The 19,060-nt window shown below is 45.3% G+C and overlaps 7 non-coding genes across 7 annotated transcripts; all 7 read left to right on the top strand.

Annotated features, from left to right (window-relative positions):
* Window positions 1-102: 102 nt before the first annotated feature.
* LOC141151394 (U2 spliceosomal RNA) lies at window positions 103-293 on the top strand. Its single transcript, XR_012247078.1, has one exon. It is a non-coding gene; the product is annotated as a U2 spliceosomal RNA (small nuclear RNA).
* A 1,112-nt stretch (window positions 294-1,405) lies between these two features.
* On the top strand, window positions 1,406-1,596 carry LOC141151393 (U2 spliceosomal RNA). Its single transcript, XR_012247077.1, has one exon. It is a non-coding gene; the product is annotated as a U2 spliceosomal RNA (small nuclear RNA).
* Window positions 1,597-2,711: 1,115 nt separating this feature from the next.
* Window positions 2,712-2,902, top strand: LOC141151392 (U2 spliceosomal RNA). Its single transcript, XR_012247076.1, has one exon. It is a non-coding gene; the product is annotated as a U2 spliceosomal RNA (small nuclear RNA).
* A 1,115-nt stretch (window positions 2,903-4,017) lies between these two features.
* On the top strand, window positions 4,018-4,208 carry LOC141151391 (U2 spliceosomal RNA). The gene has a single exon (XR_012247075.1). It is a non-coding gene; the product is annotated as a U2 spliceosomal RNA (small nuclear RNA).
* A 1,115-nt stretch (window positions 4,209-5,323) lies between these two features.
* On the top strand, window positions 5,324-5,514 carry LOC141151390 (U2 spliceosomal RNA). Its single transcript, XR_012247074.1, has one exon. It is a non-coding gene; the product is annotated as a U2 spliceosomal RNA (small nuclear RNA).
* A 1,115-nt stretch (window positions 5,515-6,629) lies between these two features.
* On the top strand, window positions 6,630-6,820 carry LOC141151389 (U2 spliceosomal RNA). The gene has a single exon (XR_012247073.1). It is a non-coding gene; the product is annotated as a U2 spliceosomal RNA (small nuclear RNA).
* Window positions 6,821-7,935: 1,115 nt separating this feature from the next.
* Window positions 7,936-8,126, top strand: LOC141151388 (U2 spliceosomal RNA). Its single transcript, XR_012247072.1, has one exon. It is a non-coding gene; the product is annotated as a U2 spliceosomal RNA (small nuclear RNA).
* The last annotated feature ends 10,934 nt before the right edge of the window (window positions 8,127-19,060 follow it).

Raw genomic sequence — 19,060 nt, 5'->3', positions numbered from 1 at the left:
GGTTGACAACATGTCTTCTTAACGGGAGTCCAGGAGCTCATCTCCACAAATGGACTTTTTAGGATCCTTGGGTGGCTCCGTAGTTTGAAACCAATTCTGGTTATCGCTTCTCGGCCTTTTGGCTAAGATCAAGTGTAGTATCTGTTCTTATCAGTTTAATATCTGATACGTCCCCTATCTGGGGACCATATATTAAATGGATTTTTAGAACAGGGAGATGGAAAAAGAGCTTGCTCTGTCCACTCCACGCATTGACCTGGTATTGCAGTATCTCCAGGACCGGTGCACCCCTTCTTTAATGCAGTTTCTAAAATCAGAAAGAATTGAATTCAATGTTTTTTGTTCATTTTGCTTGTTTGTCGGATTTTGGGATGGACTCTTTGGCTCTGCTTTTCTTCTCCTCATTGGATTTTTCATGTTCAAAGTTGCAGAAGCCAGATTACAAGCTCATTTTGGTTCAACTTCAGCAACTGTGCATTGCATTGCCATGTAATGTGATGCAATGCTATCTTTCTAGCTCTCCCTTTTTACTTCCTTTTGGATAAACAGACATATTAGGCAAGCATTTTGGAGCTTTCACCTAAATAACTACAGGTGGTGAGATAAGCTGCACAATATAATTGACCTTTCAGTATATTGTTGCACACACACCATCTATTTAGCAAATGCCCTTGTTATCAACAGCAGCCTTTTAAACTCACCTGAGCTAACAGGTATGTGCGCTGGTTACTCTGCTGCGCTTAAAATTTCTTTTTTGGTTTGCTACAATGCCTTTTCTGAAACGTTGTCTCCTTCTGCTGGAACACTGACTTCTTTCATTTAATGCCTGCAGACTATAAAAGAGAACCCAACCCAAAAAGTTTGGTTGATTAGTCTGTGGCATTCTGTTAAACTGTTGCTTATGGCGGTCTCTGTGAGCTTCTCAGCGACATTCAGCCAGCCAGGTATCCTGCCTGCAGTAGATGGAATGTGGCAATGGAACGCTGGCTGCGCGTGTCATAATAGGCTCTGAGCCTTTATATACCTGTGCACAGCAGCAGCCACCTTCAGTCTGCTGCTGGACAGCCAGCAGCAGCAGCAGGAGAGGTATGTAATCAGGAGCCCTCCTGCTAAGGGTAGACAGCTGCTCGTTCCACCCCACCCCCCGCCTTAATTGGTTCTCCTCCCTTCCAACGGTGTTGAGGCGGGTGGGAACAGCAGGGGGTGAAGGTGCTGTGTTTAAAGAGGTGGAGTTATGCAGATCTAAAACGCGTGGATTGCAGCAGCAGCAAGCCGAAAAGTGCAGGCATGTAAGGGATCTAGAGGTTGACAACATGTCTTCTTAACGGGAGTCCAGGAGCTCATCTCCACAAATGGACTTTTTAGGATCCTTGGGTGGCTCCGTAGTTTGAAACCAATTCTGGTTATCGCTTCTCGGCCTTTTGGCTAAGATCAAGTGTAGTATCTGTTCTTATCAGTTTAATATCTGATACGTCCCCTATCTGGGGACCATATATTAAATGGATTTTTAGAACAGGGAGATGGAAAAAGAGCTTGCTCTGTCCACTCCACGCATTGACCTGGTATTGCAGTATCTCCAGGACCGGTGCACCCCTTCTTTAATGCAGTTTCTAAAATCAGAAAGAATTGAATACAATGTTTTTTGTTCATTTTGCTTGTTTGTCGGATTTTGGGATGGACTCTTTGGCTCTGCTTTTCTTCTCCTCATTGGATTTTTCATGTTCAAAGTTGCAGAAGCCAGATTACAAGCTCATTTTGGTTCAACTTCAGCAACTGTGCATTGCATTGCCATGTAATGTGATGCAATGCTATCTTTCTAGCTCTCCCTTTTTACTTCCTTTTGGATAAACAGACATATTAGGCAAGCATTTTGGAGCTTTCACCTAAATAACTACAGGTGGTGAGATAAGCTGCACAATATAATTGACCTTTCAGTATATTGTTGCACACACACCATCTATTTAGCAAATGCCCTTGTTATCAACAGCAGCCTTTTAAACTCACCTGAGCTAACAGGTATGTGCACTGGTTACTCTGCTGCGCTTAAAATTTCTTTTTTGGTTTGCTACAATGCCTTTTCTGAAACGTTGTCTCCTTCTGCTGGAACACTGACTTCTTTCATTTAATGCCTGCAGACTATAAAAGAGAACCCAACCCAAAAAGTTTGGTTGATTAGTCTGTGGCATTCTGTTAAACTGTTGCTTATGGCGGTCTCTGTGAGCTTCTCAGCGACATTCAGCCAGCCAGGTATCCTGCCTGCAGTAGATGGAATGTGGCAATGGAACGCTGGCTGCGCGTGTCATAATAGGCTCTGAGCCTTTATATACCTGTGCACAGCAGCAGCCACCTTCAGTCTGCTGCTGGACAGCCAGCAGCAGCAGCAGCAGGAGAGGTATGTAATCAGGAGCCCTCCTGCTAAGGGTAGACAGCTGCTCGTTCCACCCCACCCCCCGCCTTAATTGGTTCTCCTCCCTTCCAACGGTGTTGAGGCGGGTGGGAACAGCAGGGGGTGAAGGTGCTGTGTTTAAAGAGGTGGAGTTATGCAGATCTAAAACGCGTGGATTGCAGCAGCAGCAAGCCGAAAAGTGCAGGCATGTAAGGGATCTAGAGGTTGACAACATGTCTTCTTAACGGGAGTCCAGGAGCTCATCTCCACAAATGGACTTTTTAGGATCCTTGGGTGGCTCCGTAGTTTGAAACCAATTCTGGTTATCGCTTCTCGGCCTTTTGGCTAAGATCAAGTGTAGTATCTGTTCTTATCAGTTTAATATCTGATACGTCCCCTATCTGGGGACCATATATTAAATGGATTTTTAGAACAGGGAGATGGAAAAAGAGCTTGCTCTGTCCACTCCACGCATTGACCTGGTATTGCAGTATCTCCAGGACCGGTGCACCCCTTCTTTAATGCAGTTTCTAAAATCAGAAAGAATTGAATTCAATGTTTTTTGTTCATTTTGCTTGTTTGTCGGATTTTGGGATGGACTCTTTGGCTCTGCTTTTCTTCTCCTCATTGGATTTTTCATGTTCAAAGTTGCAGAAGCCAGATTACAAGCTCATTTTGGTTCAACTTCAGCAACTGTGCATTGCATTGCCATGTAATGTGATGCAATGCTATCTTTCTAGCTCTCCCTTTTTACTTCCTTTTGGATAAACAGACATATTAGGCAAGCATTTTGGAGCTTTCACCTAAATAACTACAGGTGGTGAGATAAGCTGCACAATATAATTGACCTTTCAGTATATTGTTGCACACACACCATCTATTTAGCAAATGCCCTTGTTATCAACAGCAGCCTTTTAAACTCACCTGAGCTAACAGGTATGTGCGCTGGTTACTCTGCTGCGCTTAAAATTTCTTTTTTGGTTTGCTACAATGCCTTTTCTGAAACGTTGTCTCCTTCTGCTGGAACACTGACTTCTTTCATTTAATGCCTGCAGACTATAAAAGAGAACCCAACCCAAAAAGTTTGGTTGATTAGTCTGTGGCATTCTGTTAAACTGTTGCTTATGGCGGTCTCTGTGAGCTTCTCAGCGACATTCAGCCAGCCAGGTATCCTGCCTGCAGTAGATGGAATGTGGCAATGGAACGCTGGCTGCGCGTGTCATAATAGGCTCTGAGCCTTTATATACCTGTGCACAGCAGCAGCCACCTTCAGTCTGCTGCTGGACAGCCAGCAGCAGCAGCAGCAGGAGAGGTATGTAATCAGGAGCCCTCCTGCTAAGGGTAGACAGCTGCTCGTTCCACCCCACCCCCCGCCTTAATTGGTTCTCCTCCCTTCCAACGGTGTTGAGGCGGGTGGGAACAGCAGGGGGTGAAGGTGCTGTGTTTAAAGAGGTGGAGTTATGCAGATCTAAAACGCGTGGATTGCAGCAGCAGCAAGCCGAAAAGTGCAGGCATGTAAGGGATCTAGAGGTTGACAACATGTCTTCTTAACGGGAGTCCAGGAGCTCATCTCCACAAATGGACTTTTTAGGATCCTTGGGTGGCTCCGTAGTTTGAAACCAATTCTGGTTATCGCTTCTCGGCCTTTTGGCTAAGATCAAGTGTAGTATCTGTTCTTATCAGTTTAATATCTGATACGTCCCCTATCTGGGGACCATATATTAAATGGATTTTTAGAACAGGGAGATGGAAAAAGAGCTTGCTCTGTCCACTCCACGCATTGACCTGGTATTGCAGTATCTCCAGGACCGGTGCACCCCTTCTTTAATGCAGTTTCTAAAATCAGAAAGAATTGAATTCAATGTTTTTTGTTCATTTTGCTTGTTTGTCGGATTTTGGGATGGACTCTTTGGCTCTGCTTTTCTTCTCCTCATTGGATTTTTCATGTTCAAAGTTGCAGAAGCCAGATTACAAGCTCATTTTGGTTCAACTTCAGCAACTGTGCATTGCATTGCCATGTAATGTGATGCAATGCTATCTTTCTAGCTCTCCCTTTTTACTTCCTTTTGGATAAACAGACATATTAGGCAAGCATTTTGGAGCTTTCACCTAAATAACTACAGGTGGTGAGATAAGCTGCACAATATAATTGACCTTTCAGTATATTGTTGCACACACACCATCTATTTAGCAAATGCCCTTGTTATCAACAGCAGCCTTTTAAACTCACCTGAGCTAACAGGTATGTGCGCTGGTTACTCTGCTGCGCTTAAAATTTCTTTTTTGGTTTGCTACAATGCCTTTTCTGAAACGTTGTCTCCTTCTGCTGGAACACTGACTTCTTTCATTTAATGCCTGCAGACTATAAAAGAGAACCCAACCCAAAAAGTTTGGTTGATTAGTCTGTGGCATTCTGTTAAACTGTTGCTTATGGCGGTCTCTGTGAGCTTCTCAGCGACATTCAGCCAGCCAGGTATCCTGCCTGCAGTAGATGGAATGTGGCAATGGAACGCTGGCTGCCCGTGTCATAATAGGCTCTGAGCCTTTATATACCTGTGCACAGCAGCAGCCACCTTCAGTCTGCTGCTGGACAGCCAGCAGCAGCAGCAGCAGGAGAGGTATGTAATCAGGAGCCCTCCTGCTAAGGGTAGACAGCTGCTCGTTCCACCCCACCCCCCGCCTTAATTGGTTCTCCTCCCTTCCAACGGTGTTGAGGCGGGTGGGAACAGCAGGGGGTGAAGGTGCTGTGTTTAAAGAGGTGGAGTTATGCAGATCTAAAACGCGTGGATTGCAGCAGCAGCAAGCCGAAAAGTGCAGGCATGTAAGGGATCTAGAGGTTGACAACATGTCTTCTTAACGGGAGTCCAGGAGCTCATCTCCACAAATGGACTTTTTAGGATCCTTGGGTGGCTCCGTAGTTTGAAACCAATTCTGGTTATCGCTTCTCGGCCTTTTGGCTAAGATCAAGTGTAGTATCTGTTCTTATCAGTTTAATATCTGATACGTCCCCTATCTGGGGACCATATATTAAATGGATTTTTAGAACAGGGAGATGGAAAAAGAGCTTGCTCTGTCCACTCCACGCATTGACCTGGTATTGCAGTATCTCCAGGACCGGTGCACCCCTTCTTTAATGCAGTTTCTAAAATCAGAAAGAATTGAATTCAATGTTTTTTGTTCATTTTGCTTGTTTGTCGGATTTTGGGATGGACTCTTTGGCTCTGCTTTTCTTCTCCTCATTGGATTTTTCATGTTCAAAGTTGCAGAAGCCAGATTACAAGCTCATTTTGGTTCAACTTCAGCAACTGTGCATTGCATTGCCATGTAATGTGATGCAATGCTATCTTTCTAGCTCTCCCTTTTTACTTCCTTTTGGATAAACAGACATATTAGGCAAGCATTTTGGAGCTTTCACCTAAATAACTACAGGTGGTGAGATAAGCTGCACAATATAATTGACCTTTCAGTATATTGTTGCACACACACCATCTATTTAGCAAATGCCCTTGTTATCAACAGCAGCCTTTTAAACTCACCTGAGCTAACAGGTATGTGCGCTGGTTACTCTGCTGCGCTTAAAATTTCTTTTTTGGTTTGCTACAATGCCTTTTCTGAAACGTTGTCTCCTTCTGCTGGAACACTGACTTCTTTCATTTAATGCCTGCAGACTATAAAAGAGAACCCAACCCAAAAAGTTTGGTTGATTAGTCTGTGGCATTCTGTTAAACTGTTGCTTATGGCGGTCTCTGTGAGCTTCTCAGCGACATTCAGCCAGCCAGGTATCCTGCCTGCAGTAGATGGAATGTGGCAATGGAACGCTGGCTGCGCGTGTCATAATAGGCTCTGAGCCTTTATATACCTGTGCACAGCAGCAGCCACCTTCAGTCTGCTGCTGGACAGCCAGCAGCAGCAGCAGCAGGAGAGGTATGTAATCAGGAGCCCTCCTGCTAAGGGTAGACAGCTGCTCGTTCCACCCCACCCCCCGCCTTAATTGGTTCTCCTCCCTTCCAACGGTGTTGAGGCGGGTGGGAACAGCAGGGGGTGAAGGTGCTGTGTTTAAAGAGGTGGAGTTATGCAGATCTAAAACGCGTGGATTGCAGCAGCAGCAAGCCGAAAAGTGCAGGCATGTAAGGGATCTAGAGGTTGACAACATGTCTTCTTAACGGGAGTCCAGGAGCTCATCTCCACAAATGGACTTTTTAGGATCCTTGGGTGGCTCCGTAGTTTGAAACCAATTCTGGTTATCGCTTCTCGGCCTTTTGGCTAAGATCAAGTGTAGTATCTGTTCTTATCAGTTTAATATCTGATACGTCCCCTATCTGGGGACCATATATTAAATGGATTTTTAGAACAGGGAGATGGAAAAAGAGCTTGCTCTGTCCACTCCACGCATTGACCTGGTATTGCAGTATCTCCAGGACCGGTGCACCCCTTCTTTAATGCAGTTTCTAAAATCAGAAAGAATTGAATTCAATGTTTTTTGTTCATTTTGCTTGTTTGTCGGATTTTGGGATGGACTCTTTGGCTCTGCTTTTCTTCTCCTCATTGGATTTTTCATGTTCAAAGTTGCAGAAGCCAGATTACAAGCTCATTTTGGTTCAACTTCAGCAACTGTGCATTGCATTGCCATGTAATGTGATGCAATGCTATCTTTCTAGCTCTCCCTTTTTACTTCCTTTTGGATAAACAGACATATTAGGCAAGCATTTTGGAGCTTTCACCTAAATAACTACAGGTGGTGAGATAAGCTGCACAATATAATTGACCTTTCAGTATATTGTTGCACACACACCATCTATTTAGCAAATGCCCTTGTTATCAACAGCAGCCTTTTAAACTCACCTGAGCTAACAGGTATGTGCGCTGGTTACTCTGCTGCGCTTAAAATTTCTTTTTTGGTTTGCTACAATGCCTTTTCTGAAACGTTGTCTCCTTCTGCTGGAACACTGACTTCTTTCATTTAATGCCTGCAGACTATAAAAGAGAACCCAACCCAAAAAGTTTGGTTGATTAGTCTGTGGCATTCTGTTAAACTGTTGCTTATGGCGGTCTCTGTGAGCTTCTCAGCGACATTCAGCCAGCCAGGTATCCTGCCTGCAGTAGATGGAATGTGGCAATGGAACGCTGGCTGCGCATGTCATAATAGGCTCTGAGCCTTTATATACCTGTGCACAGCAGCAGCCACCTTCAGTCTGCTGCTGGACAGCCAGCAGCAGCAGCAGCAGGAGAGGTATGTAATCAGGAGCCCTCCTGCTAAGGGTAGACAGCTGCTCGTTCCACCCCACCCCCCGCCTTAATTGGTTCTCCTCCCTTCCAACGGTGTTGAGGCGGGTGCGAACAGCAGGGGGTGAAGGTGCTGTGTTTAAAGAGGTGGAGTTATGCAGATCTAAAACGCGTGGATTGCAGCAGCAGCAAGCCGAAAAGTGCAGGCATGTAAGGGATCTAGAGGTTGACAACATGTCTTCTTAACGGGAGTCCAGGAGCTCATCTCCACAAATGGACTTTTTAGGATCCTTGGGTGGCTCCGTAGTTTGAAACCAATTCTGGTTATCGCTTCTCGGCCTTTTGGCTAAGATCAAGTGTAGTATCTGTTCTTATCAGTTTAATATCTGATACGTCCCCTATCTGGGGACCATATATTAAATGGATTTTTAGAACAGGGAGATGGAAAAAGAGCTTGCTCTGTCCACTCCACGCATTGACCTGGTATTGCAGTATCTCCAGGACCGGTGCACCCCTTCTTTAATGCAGTTTCTAAAATCAGAAAGAATTGAATTCAATGTTTTTTGTTCATTTTGCTTGTTTGTCGGATTTTGGGATGGACTCTTTGGCTCTGCTTTTCTTCTCCTCATTGGATTTTTCATGTTCAAAGTTGCAGAAGCCAGATTACAAGCTCATTTTGGTTCAACTTCAGCAACTGTGCATTGCATTGCCATGTAATGTGATGCAATGCTATCTTTCTAGCTCTCCCTTTTTACTTCCTTTTGGATAAACAGACATATTAGGCAAGCATTTTGGAGCTTTCACCTAAATAACTACAGGTGGTGAGATAAGCTGCACAATATAATTGACCTTTCAGTATATTGTTGCACACACACCATCTATTTAGCAAATGCCCTTGTTATCAACAGCAGCCTTTTAAACTCACCTGAGCTAACAGGTATGTGCGCTGGTTACTCTGCTGCGCTTAAAATTTCTTTTTTGGTTTGCTACAATGCCTTTTCTGAAACGTTGTCTCCTTCTGCTGGAACACTGACTTCTTTCATTTAATGCCTGCAGACTATAAAAGAGAACCCAACCCAAAAAGTTTGGTTGATTAGTAGAGATGAGCGGTGTTCGACTAGAACTGTTCGCCAATCTCAAATTCGAGCTGTTTTGGGCGGTGTTCGAGTTGTTCGACGAACCCGAACGATTTGCAAAAAATTCGGCTGTTCGAGGTTATGTTCGATAACTGTTCGTGCACCAAAAGCGTGTCCTGCATGTCTGGCGCTATTTAGAGCACCAATCATGCAGGGATTGTCTGCCACTCACTGTAATGCCACAGCCATGGTGGTTGTGGCATTACAGTGATTGCCCAAATCGATGGGAACAGTGCCAACAGTGAAACATGAAAAGCCGGCAATTCATCAGCGGCATACACCTGTACCCGACAATTTAGAACCGAAAGAATAGAGCTTCACACATATATTAGATAGATATAAACATGTCATCCACATATATACGAAGTACAGTGAAAGTGCTGCTTACTGTACTTGTCATTTAGCGTAAAGGATTTATCAAAAAAAATAATATTGTTTTCATGCACTGTCTCTTTAAAAAAGCCGGCCGGCAATTCAGCAGCGGTACCCGACAATTTATAACAGACAGAATAGAGCTTCACACATAGATTAGATAGATAGAAACATGTCAGTCACATATATATGAAGTACAGTGATAGTGTTGGTTACTGTACTTGTCATTTAGTATTAAAATAAAGGATTTATTATTAAAAAAATTGGCGTGGGGTTCCCCTTAATTTTAGGCTCTAGCGGAGGTTAAGCAGACGGCTGGGGCAGATGTTTGAAGCCTGGGAAGGGGGTAATACCCACGGAGCTTCCCAGGCTACTAATATCAGCCCCCAGCTGAATACATAGCCTTTACTAGCTATTAAAATGGGGGACCCCCCCAAAAAAATGACGTGGGGTCCCCCCTAATTTAATAGCTAGCAAAGGCTAGGCAGACAGCTGGGGGCTGATATTAATAGCCCAGGAAGGGAGCCATGAATATTGGCCCCCTCCCAGGCTAGAAACACCAGCCGTCAGCCGCCCCAGAAATGGCGCATTCATAGGATGCGCCAATTCTGGCACTTAGCCTCGCTCTTCCACGCTGCCCTGGTGCGGTGGCAGGGGGTAATAGGGTTGGGGTTGATGTCAGCTTATAATGCCAGCTGACATCAAGCCCAGGTTAGTAATGGAGAGGCGTCTATAAGACACCCCCATTACTAACCCCATAGTCAAAGTTAAAAAAAACACAAACACCCAGAATAAAGTCCTTTAATTGAAATAAAGACACAATCCTTTATTGTTCTAAATTAAACCATACTTACCGTCACGCCCATTCCAGCTGAAGCCAACGATCTCCTGCAATAAAAGAAAAATAATAAAGCAACCTCATCCTTACCTTTCCATGGTTCCCACGACAGCTTCAGCTCTGCTACATCGAGATGACAGGCTGGACCGCAGCAGAACGCTGCCATCCAGCCTCTCATCCCGCAGACACTGAGAAGCGCAGGCTTGCTTGCGCTGCTCAGCGTCTCTCTGTGACGACATCCAGATGAGCCGAGTTCATGTCCAATGAACTCGGCTCACCTCATGCACGTCACTGACAGCGTGGGAAAATTCTCACGCTGAAGCGGTGAGTGCAGGAGAATTCTCCCACGCTGTCAGTGACGTGCATAAGGTGAGCTCATGTCCAATGAACTCAGCTCACCTCCTGCACGTCACTGACAGCGTGGGAGAATTCTCCTGCACTCAGCGCTTCAGTGTGAGAGTTCTCCCACGCTGAAGCGCTGAGTGCAGGAGAATTTTCCCACGCTGTCAGTGACGTGCATGAGGTGAGCCGAGTTCATTGGACATTAACTCGGCTCATCTGGATGCCCTCACAGAGAGACACTGTGGAGCGCAAGCAAGCCTGCGCTTCTCAGTGTCTGCGGGATGACAGGCTGGATGGCAGCGTTCTGCTGCGGTCCAGCCTGTCATCTCGATGTAGCAGAGCTGAAGCTGTCATGGGAACCATGGAAAGGTAAGGATGATGTTGCTTTATTATTTTTCTTTTATTTCAGGAGATCGTTGGCTTCAGCTGGAATGGGCGTGATGGTAAGTATGGTTTAATTTAGAACAATAAAGAATTGTGTGTTTATTTCAATTAAAGGACTTTTTTCTGGGTGTTGTGTTTTTTTTAAATACTTTACTAGAAATTCATGGTGGTCATGTCTAATATTGGCGTGACCCCATGAATTTCGGGCTTAGGGCCAGCTGATAATGCCAAGCTGGCCCTAACCCCTTTATTACCCAGTGAGCCACCGCATCAGGGCCCTGGATGAGTTGGGTACAGCGCCAGAAGATGGCGCTTCTATGAACGCCCCATTTTCCGGGGTGGCTGCGGACTGCAATTTGCAGCGGGGGTGGCCCAGAAAGCTTGGGCCTCCCTGCGCTGCGGATTCCAGCCCCCAGCTGCCTAGTTGTACCTGGCTGGACACAAAAACAGGGCGAAGCCCCACGTCAATTTTCTTTAAATTATTTCATGAAATAATTAAGAAAAAAAGGGCTTCCCTATATTGTTGTGTCCGGCCAGGTACAAATAGGCAGCTGGTGGTTGGGGGCAGCCCGTTCCTGCCTGCTGTACCTGGCTGGACACAAATATAGTGCGAAGCCCCACGTCAATTTTTTTTAAATTATTTCATGAATTTCCTGAAATAATTTAAAAAAATTGAAGTGGGGCTTCGCACTATATTTGTGTCCAGCCAGGTACAGCAGGCAGGAACGGGCTGCCCCCATCCACCAGCTGCCTATTTGTACCTGGCCGGACACAACAATATAGGGAAGCCCTTTTTTTCTTAATTATTTCATGAATTTCATGAAATAATTAAAAAAAATTGAAGTGGGGCTTCGCACTATATTTGTGTCCAGCCAGGTACAGCAGGCAGGAACGGGCTGCCCCCAACCACCAGCTGCCTATTTGTACCTGGCCGGACACAACAATATAGGGAAGGCCTTTTTTTCTTAATTATTTCATGAATTTCATGAAATAATTAAAAAAAAAGTACGTGGGGCTTCGCCCTATTTTTGTGTCCAGCCAGGTACAACTAGGCAGCTGGGGGCTGGAATCTGCAGCGCAGGGAGGCCCAAGCTTTCTGGGCCCCCCCCCCGCTACAAATTGCAGTCCGCAGCCACCCCGGAAAATGGCGCGTTCATAGAAGCGCCATCTTCTGGCGCTGTACCCAACTCATCCAGGGCCCTGGTGCGGTGGCTCACTGGGTAATAAAGGGGTTAGGGTCAGCTTGGTATTATCAGCTGGCCCCAAGCCCAAAATTCATGGGGTCACGCCAGTATTAGACATGACCGCCATGAATTTCTAGTAAAGTATTTAAAAAAAACACAACACCCAGAATAAAGTCCTTTAATTGAAATAAAGACACAATTCTTTATTGTTCTAAATTAAACCATACTTACCATCACACCCATTCCAGCTGAAGCCAACGATCTCCTGCAATAAAAGAAAAATAATAAACCAACCTCATCCTTACCTTTCCATGGTTCCCACGACAGCTTCAGCTCTGCTACATCGAGATGACTGGCTGGACCGCAGCAGAACGCTGCCATCCAGTCTGTCATCCCGCAGACACTGAGAAGCGCAGGCATGCTTGCGCTCCTCACTGTCTCGCTGTGACGGCATCCAGATGAGCCGAGGTCATGTCCAATGAACTCGGCTCACCTCATGCACGTCACTGACAGCGTGGGAAAATTCTCACGCTGAAGTGCTGAGTGCAGGAGAATTCTCCCACGCTGTCAGTGATGTGCATGAGGTGAGCTCATGTCCAATGAACTCAGCTCACCTCCTGCACGTCACTGACAGCGTGGGAAAATTCTCCTGCAATCAGCGCTTCAGCGTGAGAATTTTCCCATGCTGTCAGTGACGTGCATGAGGTGAGCCGAGTTCATTGGACATGAACTCGGCTCATCTGGATGTCGTCACAGAGAGACGCTGAGCAGCGCAAGCAAGCCTGCGCTTCTCAGTGTCTGCGGGATGACAGGCTGGATGGCAGCGTTCTGCTGCGGTCCAGCCTGTCATCTCGATGTAGCAGAGCTGAAGCTGTCGTGGGAACCATGGAAAGGTAAGGATGAGGTTGCTTTATTATTTTATTTTTATTGCAGGAGATCGTTGGCTTCAGCTGGAATGGGCGTGATGGTAAGTATGGTTTAATTTAGAACAATAAAGGAATGTGTCTTTATTTCAATTAAAGGACTTTATTCTGGGTGTTTGTGTTTTTTTTAACTTTGACTATGGGGTTAGTAATGGGGGTGTCTTATAGACGCCTCTCCATTACTAACCTGGGCTTGATGTCAGCTGGCATTATAAGCTGACATCAACCCCAACCCTATTACCCCCTGCCACCGCACCAGGGCAGCGTGGAAGAGCGAGGCTAAGTGCCAGAATTGGCGCATCCTATGAATGCGCCATTTCTGGGGCGGCTGACGGCTGGTGTTTCTAGCCTGGGAGGGGGCCAATATTCATGGCTCCCTTCCTGGGCTATTAATATCAGCCCCCAGCTGTCTGCCTAGCCTTTGCTAGCTATTAAATTAGGGGGGACCCCACGTCATTTTTTTTGGGGGGTCCCCCATTTTAATAGCTAGTAAAGGCTATGTATTCAGCTGGGGGCTGATATTAGTAGCCTGGGAAGCTCCGTGGGTATTACCCCCTTCCCAGGCTTCAAACATCTGCCCCAGCCGTCTGCTTAACCTCCGCTAGAGCCTAAAATTAAGGGGAACCCCACGCCAATTTTTTTAATAATAAATCCTTTATTTTAATACTAAATGACAAGTACAGTAACCAACACTATCACTGTACTTCATATATATATGACTGACATGTTTCTATCTTTCTAATCTATGTGTGATGCTCTATCTTTCTGTTCTAAATTGTCGGGTACCGCTGCTGAATTGCCGGCCGGCTTTTTTAAAGAGACAGTGCATGAAAACACTATTATTTTTTTAAATAAATCCTTTACACTAAATGACAAGTACAGTAAGCAACACTATCACTGTACTTATTATATATGTGACTGACATGTTTCTATCTATCTAATCTATGTGTGAAGCTCTATTCTTTCTGTTCTAAATTGTCGGGTACAGATGCTGAATTGCCGGCCGGCTTTTTTAAAGAGACGGTGCATGAAAACACTAATATTTTTTTTAATAAATCCTTTACACTAAATGACAAGTGCAGTAACCAACACTGTCACTGTGCTTCTTATATGTGTGACTGACATGTTTCTATCTATCTAATCTATGTGTGATGCTCTATTCCTTCTTGTCTAAATTGTCGGGTACCGGTGTATGCCGCTGCTGAATTTGCCGGCCGGCTTTTTTAAAGAGAGTGTCTTCTGAGCAGTTTGTCAGCTTTTGGACACCTTTGCAGGTGTTTTCTATGTGTTTCTATGTGTTTTTGTTTGCCTGCCATTGGTTTTAACGGTGTTCGACGGTGTTCTAAGGTGTTCGACGAACAGTTCGACGAACAGTTCCTCGAACATCCCGGTGTTCGACGAACCGAACCGAACCCGAACACTACGGGGGTGGCTCAACACTATTGATTAGTCTGTGGCATTCTGTTAAACTGTTGCTTATGGCGGTCTCTGTGAGCTTCTCAGCGACATTCAGCCAGCCAGGTATCCTGCCTGCAGTAGATGGAATGTGGCAATGGAACGCTGGCTGCGCGTGCCATAATAGGCTCTGAGCCTTTATATACCTGTGCACAGCAGCAGCCACCTTCAGTCTGCTGCTGGACAGCCAGCAGCAGCAGCAGCAGGAGAGGTATGTAATCAGGAGCCCTCCTGCTAAGGGTAGACAGCTGCTCGTTCCACCCCACCCCCCGCCTTAATTGGTTCTCCTCCCTTCCAACGGTGTTGAGGCGGGTGGGAACAGCAGGGGGTGAAGGTGCTGTGTTTAAAGAGGTGGAGTTATGCAGATCTAAAACGCGTGGATTGCAGCAGCAGCAAGCCGAAAAGTGCAGGCATGTAAGGGATCTAGAGGTTGACAACATGTCTTCTTAACGGGAGTCCAGGAGCTCATCTCCACAAATGGACTTTTTAGGATCCTTGGGTGGCTCTGTAGTTTGAAACCAATTCTGGTTATCGCTTCTCGGCCTTTTGGCTTCGATCTTACAGCTTGTCTGTTTGGTTGTTGTCTATCTGGGTGCTTCCGGTACCCTCTCTCTCGGCCTGGGGGGATCGTTCCTCTTCGGAGGGACTTCACCCCCCTGCTGCTATAGGGAGAGAGGCTTAGTCCGGGAGCAACGGGAAGTGATCCCCTAAAAAGGCATATGCCTTTTTTTTCTTTCCGTAGTTGGCGTACTTTTTTTGGAAGAGATGCCGGCTGTGCTGTCATATGCATCGGGTGAACCCCGGATGAGAAATACAGTGCGAATTGACGTTTTGGAGAAGTTTCGCTGTGAGAAAAACATCCAGTATGTTTGCAACATCATCCTTCTTGGACTTCTGGGATTTAGTAGAGAGGACATCTTCTGCTTCCAGGACAACGAATCGAAAGGTACCTACACCATCACTTTTAGGAGTCAAGGGTGCTGCCAACAACTGGTCCAGAAAGTGAACGAAAATAGCCACATGGACGAAATGGAAGGTTTGATTTTTTCCTTATTATTTGTTTATGAAGAAGTCCAGATTGTGGTTCACTTCCCTAACCCTTTTGTGGAAGTGCTGGATATTTTGACTTTCTTGCGTCGCTATTGCGATGACGTGTCCTTTTTAGGAAAAATTAAAAATGCAGTTAATTTTTGGTGTGGGAAGCGGAGGTTCCTGGCACGATTAAAGAAGGATCCAACGGGAGTCGGAGGAACACAGCACCCTCCCTCCACCTTCACAATCGGGAAGAGCCGAGGATACCTCTTCTATCAAGGTATGCCCTTGTATTGTAGGAATTGTGGCACAATGGGGCATACCCAAGACGCTTGCCAGGAGAGGAGGGCTGCCCGTTGTAATAATTGCAGCCAGTATGGACACTTGACGAAAGACTGTCCTCACAAGAAACAGTGTAATCTGTGCGGGGAGGATGGACATGTATTCCGGAGTTGCCCCCAGAGAACCAAGGTACGGACATATGCAGAGGCAACTGGGGGTCCCTGGCGAAGACAATCTCTAGCTCGCCCCTCAGTGTCCGTCGGGGAGGATCCCCTTGACAGGACTGAGCTAAGCTCTACTGGCCCCTCTGTAGTGGAGGTGGCAAAGAAGAAGCCCCCGCAAAAAGGGGACTATGGGCGGTCCGTCCAGGGACCGGAGCAGGGATGCTCTTCTGTTCGGGAGGGTGTCTCTGTGTCAATGGCCCCTGAAGATGTGTGTGTTTCTGGTGTGCTGGAGCAGGGTGCCCCCAGTATGTTGGCACTGGTGGGCCCTGCTGCGAAGGCCCCAGATGCTATTCAAGTGTCGAGCCAGCAGGACGCAGTGTGTTTTTCCCTAGGTGACGACCTCGAGAAGAGAGACCATGAGGCAGTAGTGGGAGAAGATTGCACTAGTGACCTACCTGAACCCAGCGGGAAAAAGATGCGTGCGGATGTCTGTCCGGATTCACCGGATGTTTCCTTGGGTGTCGGTGATTTGTGGCTGCAGGGAGCAGGAGCTGGATACCCGGTCACTGCCTCGGATCCAATGAACATTTCCTTTTCCCCGGAGTCAGGGATCTTGGAGGCACTGTTGCATCATAGTCCTGAACAGGTCAAGATGATTCTGGATGACTCCCTCCCACCTTGACTTTAATGCCGTCCATAAAATGCCTCTCACTGAATGTGAGATCTTTAAAGAGCCCTGTTCGCAGGGCTGCTCTTTTTCAATATTTAGAGACTTTAGACTTTGATGTGTGTTTATTGCAGGAATGTGGACTACAACACTCAATTAATTATGACGAGCTTAAAAAGGATTGGAAGTCGGGACCGTCAGTGTGGTCCGGCTCAAATGTGAATAGGTCTGCTGGAGTGGGTTTGCTCTGTCGTGGTAATAACATCGTGTTTTCCTCTGTTACAGAGATTACACCAGGCAGGGCAATGTTAGTACATTTGCATATTAATAATTTTAGTTTTCGCATAATTAATGTGTATGCTCCTCCCGACAAGCAAGAGCGCATCCAATTGTTTGAAATTTTGCCTGTATTTTGTGTTGGGTCTTCTCCCCTCCTGATAGGTGGGGATTTCAACTGCCTTAGTGTCGGCGAACAACGAGTAGGAGGGGACCCTCTCCGTAAGTTGGATAAGTCATGTTTTCTGCTAAAAAATTTTCAAACTGATTTTAAGCTATGCGATGCCTGGAGGTCTCTTTCACCGACGGACCCTGGATTTACATGGTCCGGTCGGGGAGTGGCCTCTAGGATCGATTTTATGTTTTTATCTGTGGATTTTAAGCCGGTGATGTTTGATCTAATGTCTAATTTATTTTCCGATCACAAAATGTTAAAATTACAGTTAGAATACCAAGGAGAGCAGAGAATAAACAAAGGACTGTGGCGTTTGGGGACACATCTGCTGGAGGATCCTCAGATAAGGTCGGATTTTTGTACAGCCTACCAGGAATGGAGACAACATAGGCCTCCTTATATAAAAATGTTGTCTTGGTGGGAAAAGATTAAAAATAAAATTAGGCTTTTTTTTATCACGGCAGGGAGGAAGAAATCAAGACAGAAAAAACAATTTTTCTCAAATCTAAATACTAGGCTGCAGACACTTTATAAATTTAAAGAGATTGGGTTGGAGGTGGAGGAAGACATTGTCAGCCTAAAAGCAGAAATACATACACTTTTGGAGCAGAAGGGGAGAGAGGTTATTTTTAATTCAAAGGTAAAGCAGTTAGAAGAAGAAGAAAAATGTACACGCTTCTTTTTTAAAAAAGCAATGGAGAGGAAAGATGCGATTACTTGTTTTGGTGAAGAATCCACTATACAGGGTATGAAGAACGTGGCTTTTGATTTTTACCGACTCCTTTTTAGTGAGAAAAGTGTGGATGATTCCTTTTTACAAGATGCTCTTAATGTCCTAGATTTTAAGTTGAATCAGTCAGATCAGGAGTTTTTAATACGGGATTTTAGCTTAGAGGAACTTTTTAACATTTTTAAAAGTTTTTCAAAGGGCAAAGCTCCGGGAGCAGACGGTCTCCCCGTCGAATTTTATCTGACTTTCTGGGATATTTTAAAGGATGATCTTTTAGCACTTTTTAAGGAGGTTTTTAAGTGTAAACGGTTGCCCAAGGGATGGAGGAGGGGAATAGTGTCCTTGATCTTTAAAAAGAAAGGGGCTCGTGAGGACCTTGCAAATTGGAGGCCTATCACCCTCCTCAACATGGATTATAAAGTATTAGCCAAATTTATTGCATGCCGGCTTAAAATGATAATTGATAAGTTGATACAACCAGAACAAGTTTGTGGTGTACCGGGAAGGAGTATTGCGGAGGTGTTAAATGTCATAAGAGATGCAATATGGTATACTAGGGATCGTGGTCAGAATTTAGCCCTGTTGGCGCTGGACTTTGAGAAGGCGTTCGACAGGGTATCGCACAAGTATCTTTTTAGTGTTTTAAAGAAGATGGCGATCCCGGATTTTATCATGTCTCTAATTAAGATTTTGTATAAAGATTCATATTGTCAAATCTCTGTTAATGGCTTCTTAACAGGTGAAATACCGCTGGAATCCGGAGTGAAGCAGGGCTGCCCTTTGTCCCCGATCCTGTTTATTTGTGCTATGGAGCCTTTATTATGCCAAATTAGGAAAGATAAAGTGATCCGTGGGGTCCCTGTTCCGGGTGGAGGGGGGGCCCAAATTAAAGTCTTCGGGTATATGGACGATGTTACTGCCATCTGCACGGATCCTGCTTCCCTCCGGAGGGTGGTGAGGTGTACCAGTTTTTTTAGTCAGGCTTCAGGTTTTAAGTTAAATTTTAATAAAACTGAGTGTTTGACAATTGGTTCCTGGGATACAGTGGACCTACCAGCAGTCAAAATGAAGTGTGATAAAGTTAAAATTTTGGGCATTACTTTTAATAAAGAAAATGACGGGGTTGTGAGTTGGGGGGGGGTCCAGGAGAAAATGGTGAAGAAACTATCCTTTTGGAATTTGCGTAGTTTGTCAATCGAAGGGAAAGTTCTAATTATTAAGTCTGTATTATTGCCAATGATGTTATATGTTGCAATTGTGTACCCTCCCTCCGACTTAATGCTCAAAAAGCTGACTCGCTGCATGTTTATATTTATTTGGGGCTCGAAGATGGAAAAAGTAAAACGCACAGAAATGTATAAAAGGCATCAAAATGGTGGAAAGAATGTCCCGGATTTGAGCATGTTTTTGTATATAAATTTCTTCTGTTTCTGTTTTAAGCTTCTTAATTCTAACAGTGTTTTTAGTCTGTTTTTAAAATATACTTGTGGT

This window comes from Phyllobates terribilis, unplaced genomic scaffold (assembly GCF_046119375.1).
Source record: "Phyllobates terribilis strain yellow unplaced genomic scaffold, ASM4611937v1 Scaffold_5__5_contigs__length_657084704, whole genome shotgun sequence".
Classification (NCBI taxonomy): domain Eukaryota; kingdom Metazoa; phylum Chordata; class Amphibia; order Anura; family Dendrobatidae; genus Phyllobates; species Phyllobates terribilis.
Note: the sequence above shows the minus strand (reverse complement) of the source record. Positions and strands in the feature narration are given on the sequence as shown.